Below are 8,904 nucleotides of genomic sequence, written 5' to 3'. Positions count from 1 at the left end.
ATCATACTATAAACAATGCAAAAATAAATGATTTCAAAACAAAAAGTTGTTTCAAAGGGAAAATTTGAAATGTTTCATTCCAGGAGTGTCAGGAAGTTTTGCCACCATTAGAACTCTCTCTCTCTCACCAAAACAAAGTTGTGGAAAAATCAACACAGTTTCACAAAGCTTTTTGATTTCAACAGAACTGTTACCTCAAAGTTTTTCCCTCCAGCTCTCCATTTCGTCTCTTGTCACCTGTAATTCTCACCTGACCTGATGACATTCTTTTGCAGATCCTCACTCTTCAAGTTTACACAAGACAAGTTAAATTTTAAATCTTATTTGTTTTTGCCTTCCAGAAGAAAAGATCAGATATGGCAAAAAACGGTTTTTTTCCCCCATGTTATTTTGCAAAAGTAGTTATGAATCTCCATCCTTCTCTCACGCTTAATCCCTTGACAGTGTCTCTTATTTACCAGGGCATGACCTAATACATGTTCCCTCCACTCTATGCCCTCATGTCTCTCCTAAGCCTCATCTACACTATAAAATTTTACCTTGTTCGGACATGGTTCTGAACAAATGAGTTTACTGATGTGATACTGAACATGACGTAGGCCCCAATTCAGCAGAGCACTTAACCACATGAGTAGTCCCTTGAAATCAATGGCCACATCAACACTAGGAAAAAAAGTTTACATACATTACAAATAAATCTAATATGCTAAAATCCTAGCAGAGACAAGTCAGTTATAGTTTTAAGATGTGTTAGCTAATCAAGGTAACATGATTTACCTCCACCAGATAGAAAAGGAGTACTTGTGGCACCTTAGAGACTAACCAATTTATTTGAGCATAAGCTTTTGTGAGCTACAGCTCACTTCATCGGATGCATTCAGTGGAAAATACAGTGGGGAGATTTATATACATAGAGAACATGAAACAATGGGTGTTACCATACACACTGTAATGAGAGTGATCACTTAAGGTGAGCTATTACCAGCAGCTGGAAATGGCCCACCTTGATCATCACTGCAAAAGGTCCCCCCCACCCGCTCTCCTGCTGGTGAATGCATCCGATGAAGTGAGCTGTAGCTCACGAAAGCTTATGCTCAAATAAATTTGTTAATCTCTAAGGTGCCACAAGTACTCCTTTTCTTTTTACAAATACAGACTAACACGGCTGCTACTCTGAAACCTCTACCAGATAGAGTGTTAAAGCTACAATTTGCCTTGTCAGTACTTGGACTTTAACATCACACCTTTTTCTTAGTGAAGAAAGGGCCAGTGGGATTGCTCCCTTCACATATTTTAAATACTGTGCTGAATTGGGGCCTTAGTGATCAGTATAGACAAGAGCAAATGACATTCAGCTTTCCATCAGCTAAATAAGATCCAAGACTGCTTGGACCAAGGTTTAGTCATATTTAGCTGACATGACGCTGACCTTTTGTCCTGCCCTATACCAAGTGCAAAACTGCATTCTGCATCTCATCTAACTCTATATCACGATTCATCAATACCCACCTTTTCTCAGTCTCTATCTTTTCTGCTTCCAAAAGGCTATTCTTCCCACTAGCTTCAAAAAATCCTTTTCTTGTTCTTGCTTTCTGTCCCAGTTACCAACCAATTTCCTTTCTCCAGTTCATTTCTAGAAACTAAGTTTATCCTGTGTGTTCTCAAGTTTTTAGATTTTTCATCCTTCCCAATTCAGTCTTTGCTAAGGTCATTTTACTCAGATAATTCCTTTAAAAAGGGCTAATGATTGGCTTGCAGTTAAATCCAAAGGTCTCTTTTCTTTTCATGTCTTTCTTGACTTATCAGCTACTTTTGGAACTTTGGATTACTCTTTATCAACTTGGTATAGGTAGTTTTTCTTGACTCAGCACTGCAGTATTTCTTCTCCTACTTACCGTGTTTGTCTTTAATGGAAGACAATCCTGGCCAGCTTCTTGCAGTGGGTGCTTTTTTGAATCCTGTACACTTTTCTCTATATACTTTCCTGCTGAGTGACATTTTTTCCTACTCACAGTCTGTAGTAATGGCGCTTTCTCTTGCCTATGCCTCATAATTCAGTCTTGCCTTCCCCGCCTCTTGGATGAAAGCCAATCTTAATTTAAGTGCAGCCAAGATAAAAATCTTTTATTTCCCTTCCCAATTGTCTCTCTTAGGTCTTAACTTTGCAACCTTACATTCACACTGAATAGCATCTACCTGCAGAAGTAATCCCACTGTCCTAAATGGCACTACTCATATGAAGAAATATTAAAGATTGCAGAATTGGGCCCTCTTTGGGCCATGCACTTGTGCCTTGATACTTGTAATGCTATCTACACTGTACTCTATTCATATCTCCCCAATCTTTCCTTCACTTCACTGGCTTCCAGGACACTTCAAAAAAATCTCACTCTTCAACTTAATGCTATCACAGGAACCAATCACTCTTGTATTTCTTTGCTCATCACTCCCTACATTCCTTCATACCTCTTCCAAGAGACTAGACCCTCATTAGAGCATGGGCCTTTATCTAATGTTCGTTAAAGTCAATGGTAATTCTTCTATTGACTTCAGGGGGCATTGGATCAAGCTCATTTTAAGGATTTCTAGGGGGCCTATCTGACAAGATGACTTAGGAGAGCCTTACAGTATACCTCCCACTGGGTCCCCCCTTAAGTCCATCTATCAGAACTGGAACAAAAGAAACCACCACGTTAATGTATACTCACAACAACACTTTATTTACTAAAGGAGAGCGAAGGAAGGGGAGGGAGGATGGATTAAGACTCTGGAGATTTGGAATAGAAACACACACATGCACAAACACTCAATAAGGCAAAGGTGTCCTTCTACAGGTGATGCTGATGGAGAGGCTGCAGAATCTGGATCAGCGAAGTCAGCGATGGACACCAACAGTGGATCACAGGTGTAGAAGACAGGTATGTAACCCTATCTCAGGCCACCCCCGCCCCCATCCCTTGCTGCATCTTCTATGGTTGTAAGTCTGAACTAACTAATTGGACCGAGTCCACGCATGCAGGTCTGCTTCCCAAAAGAAAAGCAAACCCCAAAACTACAGTTCTGTTTAGAGAGTGGCTACTACAGGCCAGTAACCAGTGTGAAACGGGGTACCACACTACAGAGAGAGCACGTTGGACAGCTGAGCCGCCAAAGACTCAAGAGCCCCTGGCCCCTCCCCTCATCTGCCTTTATAGGAACTGGTTGCTTACCAACAACAGATTCCCGCTCTTTCTACTTTCCCGCCTTTTGCTTAGTGTAGGGGAACAAGAACCTGTCACAACATGGAGATCACCTTGTTCTTATCCCAGACCAAGATGGCCACCTAATAAACAATACCTTAAAACCCAACTTGGTGCGTGTGCAGCTCTCCCAGTAATTTGGCAGGGGCGAAGCTGTGACTAACATCATGGTAGGCCATTCCTCCCAGTATACTCTTATGCACAGAGGAGAGATTCTACCCATTTGTATGATTATACCCTCCTTCCCGCCCCTGCCTCTTGCACAATAAAGGCTTGATCCTACACCATTGAAGAGAATGGAAGTTTTGCCACTGACTCCATTGGAAGCAAGATAGAGCCTGAACACAGCAAAAAGCAGGACTTTACCCATGTATAAAACTGGCTTTATAAATCACAAAGGTAACCAGAAGCTGGATAAGACTGAAGGTAGCAGCTCTAGAACTTTTGAATTTTACAAGAAGTTCGGTGATTCAATTCTATTTACCTTTATGTTCCCCTCAGGTGCCTTACAGACTGTGTGCTCTTTAGCACAAGAAACATTTCTTCTTTCCTGGTTGAAAACTGTCTACTGTGGAAGCTATTATATTACAGTATTTTTCTAACAACTTCTATAACTATTATTAGGACTTGACAGGTTAATCCCTCTTTCCACCCCCAAATGCAGGGTCAGATCTTATGACTTGTGAGCTACAGATGTTGCTCCTTACCTATAATTCTGCAATTTAATCCATAAAGCGTTTGCAGGCTCAGGTCCTAAATCTGTACTGTTTTATCTCAAAGTTTTGGTTTGTTCTATTCTAAATCACTTCCCCGCTCCACACCCCAGTTCTATCAAAAATAAAAGCTTCTAAGGGCAATTAGTAGCCATCCCTATATTTAGGTTTCCTAAAAGATTTTCAGCACCTTCATGGTTTGCATGAACTTGAAGTTTGGCAGCAGGATAATCCTGGGGTCAGGGATTTTTCCCTATGAAAAAAATAAATCTGTTGATATTTAGACAAATTATAAGATGTCAAAAATTGCCACCCCACCATGTTTTGCTCCATAGAACTTGCTAGAAGCTGACCACTAAAATCCTTGAATATTCTATCATCACTTAGCATGCCCCATAGCATCTCACTTCAGCATGCCACACAGACCTGAGTTTTAGATTGCAACACAGACAAATGCCAGCAATGCCCCTCTGCCATGTACATTGGCTAAACCGGACAGTCTCTATGCAAAAGAATAAATGGACACAAATCTGACATCAGGAATGATAACATTCAAAAACCAGTAGGAGAACACATCAACCTCTCTGGTCACTCAGTAACAGACTTAAAGGTGGCAATTTTGCATCAGAAAAGCTTCAAGAACAGACTTCAACCAGAAACTGCTGAACTAGAATTTGCAATCTAGATACCATTAACTTGGGCTTGAATAGAGACTGGGTCAATACACAAATTGAATCTATTTCCCCATGTTAAGTATCCTCACACCTTCTTGTCAACTGTCTGAAATGGGTCATCTTGATTATCAAGACAAAAGTTTTTTTTCCCCCTCATGCTGCTAATAGCTCATCTTAATTAATTAGCCTCTTATAGTTGGTATGGCACCTTCCACCTTTTCATGTTCTCTGTATGCATACATATCTTCTTACTATATGTTCCATTCTATGCATCTGATGAAGTGGGCTGTAGCCCACAAAAGCTTATGCTTAAATAAAATTGTTAGTCTCTCAGGTGCCAAAAGTTTTACAGACAAAACTGATCATCAGACTGCTGTTGCTTTAGCCAAGGGAAAGGTACACTGGATTGGGAACCAGAAGGTCATGAGTATAAGTCTCACTATTGTTAATAAGTGCTATACTTTTCATAGCACTCATTATTCAGAAAGGCATTACTAAACAGTCACACAAGCAGCAACTGGAACCCAAATCTCTATAGGGGCAGAGCCAGCTCTCAGCCATGCTGTTTTTAATCTACCAAACCTTTGTCCTTGGTTAGGAGGCCTGTAAAAATGCAGCTATTCAGGAATATATAGTTATAAAGGATCCAAACAAGGGGAAACCAAAACAAATGTATCCCCTTTAAGAACATCTCAGGGACAGAGCAGCCTTAACAAGGTTCTTTAGACCCTTACCTCAGGGCCCCCACTTCAGAGCTCCTAAACTTAGAGTCAGCAAACAAACCCTCTAAGCTTGGCAGGCTAGTTCCCTAAAGTCTGGAAAAAAAAGAGACCACAGCAACCAATATAGCTGTTAACACTCTCTCTCTCCTGCTTAGCTTCCTCTTCCTGCTTAATAGCCCAGGGCTGGGCAGGAGACCTCTTTGATCACAGCCAAGCTGTTCTGGTTGCAGGTTCCAGTCTGTTCCTTAAAGAAGTAGCACACTCCTCCATATTGACCCACTGTTTCATTGTCCCACTCATCCTCTTCTAAAGGCAGGTTCCTCTTGCTGCCCTCCATTGTTGTTAGTCTCTTAGCTCTAGTAGTAGTGATCAATGCTGAAGGTCCAGGCTTCAAAACCTGTTGATGATAATGTGATGGGGTTGTTAGAAAACAAAACCCCGTGCAACTCTTTCTTAATAGAGGTAGGAAATTGCATACCAAAAAAAATGTTAAAATAATGTTAGTAAGATTGCAAATTCAAGTTCTCAACAGTTAGAAAATGCCTGAATTAAGGTTGTCCATGTAAACTTAATTCAGCCCTCTGATAAGTATGAATTATGGTAGTCTTCAATTACATAATCACATTTTTTTCTATAGGGTTTATGCCTCATTTAGTGCACAAAAGGTGGAATCTAAATTCTAGCATTCCTGACTTACGAGTACTTGGTTTGCAACCTTAACATTATATTAACAATATTTAACATATAAATCAACATGTTTGTATGATTTTTTTAAAAACAAGGATCTTGTATCAAATTGCAATTATCCTTGTTAAAAGTTTTAGTTTTCATAGTAGCATTTTACAAATGAATGAAAATGAAGTAATATTACTTCCCAAAATGAAAGATAGAATTGGAAGTAAAAATTTCACCAGACTTTGATGGATTTTAGATAGTGAGTCAGATGTGATACAACAGTTCCAGTTAAAAGATGCTTCAGAATTAGATCCTTTTAATGAAAGGGTTGCAGATACTTATCATATTGGTGTTAGCCTTGACTGCAAGAGTCACAGTGAGTGAAGCTCTAAGTATAAACTCAAGCTGTCCATCACCATGTATGGTCTTTCCCTCTGGAGTCAGTAGACTTTTCCATTAACGATATACCTGTTAGAGAAACAGAAGTCTTAAAGGAATGCACTGTTGGCTAATGAGAATATCTATCCCACATATGTTCCACAGCACCATAACAGGTGAGCACACCTGTAACCATTTACAGTTGCAATGCCTGATGTGCCCTGTGGCACCTGCTGTGAAAGGCCAAGCAACAGATGAGCCTGTCTGACCAGTATTTTTGCTGTATTACTAATTTAAAGAACCTGGTGTCAAATCGTCTTGTCTCAACTAGTCATGTTTTTATATGCATTTATTTTAGAAGTTTAAATTGAGCTAAGTGGCTTTTAGTATTCAAGAAGATTGAGAACACTCTCTTTTGCTGAACAATTTAAAAATGCTTAACTATGAAAATGGAACCTACTTACTTAACAGAACTTTTCTCCACCTGCATTCCATCATATTGTACAGCTTTCTTCTTCTGTTAGCCCTGCAGAGCCAGCACCACTGTGAGGGGGTTCAAGTCTTTTTAGTGCATAGTCATTGTAATTGTTTATTAAATTCCAGCCAATTATACCTGAGGGTTTGAACGCATGTCACTTGGGACAGAATTTGGCCTGCAGAACCTTTACTATTGGAGATATGGCGCAAGATGAAAGAACTCTGCCTGACTCTCAGATTCCAGGTTGAATTTTCAGGATTAGCAGTTAAAAAAACCAATAACATATTTTTGCTTTAATTACTTGTATATTTAAGATCTAGTTTCAAATTTCCTGAAGATCCTTAATTGTTTCTTTGGGATGCCCAAGTTTGCACAAAATGTATCTCAGAATCTCAATATTACAGTTTAAGCAATTTCCCTTTTAGCCTCATATTTCAATAGGTAAAGATACATTTTAGTAATAATCACTGCATGTATTCTATTATGCAATATTTAAAACCAAATATATTAATTTAATATATTTTATCTGTGACTCTTATGAAAACACAATCTTTAAAAAACATTCCTATTTAAATGTTTCAAAATCCATGGAACGGGATTCCCATTTGATCCAAGCATTATGTAATGTAAAACCTTGCTCAAAAGCCATATAGGAAATAATACTATGTAGGCTTCACGGGGACCTTAAGAGAAACTTCTTTACTTCCCTGTTCTTAATCACTCATAAAAATGAAAGGTGGGTGAGGTAACATCTTTTATTGTGAGAGAGACAAGCTTTCGAGCCACACAGAGCTCTGAAGAAGAAGTTGGTCCAATAAAAGATATTACCTCACCCATCTTGTCTGTTTAATCTCCTGGGACAGACATGTTACAACTACCCTGCATATAAAAAGGAAAATCAGAGAAAAAGAGCTCTTCTTTTATTGTAATTTATTAAAAATACAAGTGAAAAATAGAGCTGAAAAACTTTACCATACTTTTTCAAGGCAAACCAGCATGTGTACCAGTTGGAGAAGGCAAAATATTTCTCACCTTGCATTCTAGAAGGTTTAAATTATATAAAGAAAAAACTATAATTTCCTTCTTATCTTTAAGAAGTAAAAAGGAGAAAAACTAGTTATATCTTCTCCTGTCTTATAGGGGATGACTCCTTTGCAGGTGTTTTACATGCAAGTTATGTAGCAGTAAGTTAAAATTTTCTTAACTCATCCCAGTAGTATGATAAAGATATCTCTAATTGTATTACTTTATATTTTATACAATTATTGCTTTACTTCTTCAGACCTTTTTGCCTTATAATTGTACCTCTTCAATTTCATTATTAAATATAACCAAAGCATGCATATAAAGCACATTTCAAGATGTATACTTCAAATTTGTGTATCAATTTCAATATTAATATATGTGCATATATGAAAACATTATTTCTAAAAAACATGTAAATATTGGTTTAGCTTCTACCACAGGGCGAGGTGACAGAGATGGAGTGTATTCCAACACGAAGAGAGTTTGTGATCATATGTGACATTTTACCCTCTACCACACTACAGTACCGACTGCTGAAACGTTCAGGCAGGTCATACAGCAGAAGGCAAGTCACTCAGTGGGATATATTTCATTCATACCAACATTCCCATGCTCCCAGTAACATGAACTGCCTACACTTTCTAGTGGCCAGTACAGTATCAACAATACTTTCTGTCAGGGCTGCCAAGAGAACTTCATGGCTGCGGGGACATTTGAAATCCCATAAAATCTCATATATATCCTCTTTCTGACATACTCCGCAGCATGGTTGGGTCTAAAATTTGCAAAGTGCTCAGATTTGTTTTCTGCTGGGTATTCATGGGAATTATTTGCCTCTCCATAATGTGCCCATTAAGTGGACTCAAGGATTCCCAAACTGTAGCATGTGTATCACTTGGGGGGAAATGAGCTTGATGTTCTACCCAGTCACTGCACACCAAGTTTTTAAGAAGGTCGGATGTGAGCCAATAAAGCTGGGGAGCCGCTGGGTAAAGAATA

This window comes from Caretta caretta, chromosome 10 (assembly GCF_965140235.1).
Source record: "Caretta caretta isolate rCarCar2 chromosome 10, rCarCar1.hap1, whole genome shotgun sequence".
Lineage (NCBI taxonomy): Eukaryota > Metazoa > Chordata > Testudines > Cheloniidae > Caretta > Caretta caretta.
The sequence above is the reverse complement of the archived record's forward strand: the minus strand, read 5'-3'. Positions refer to the sequence as shown.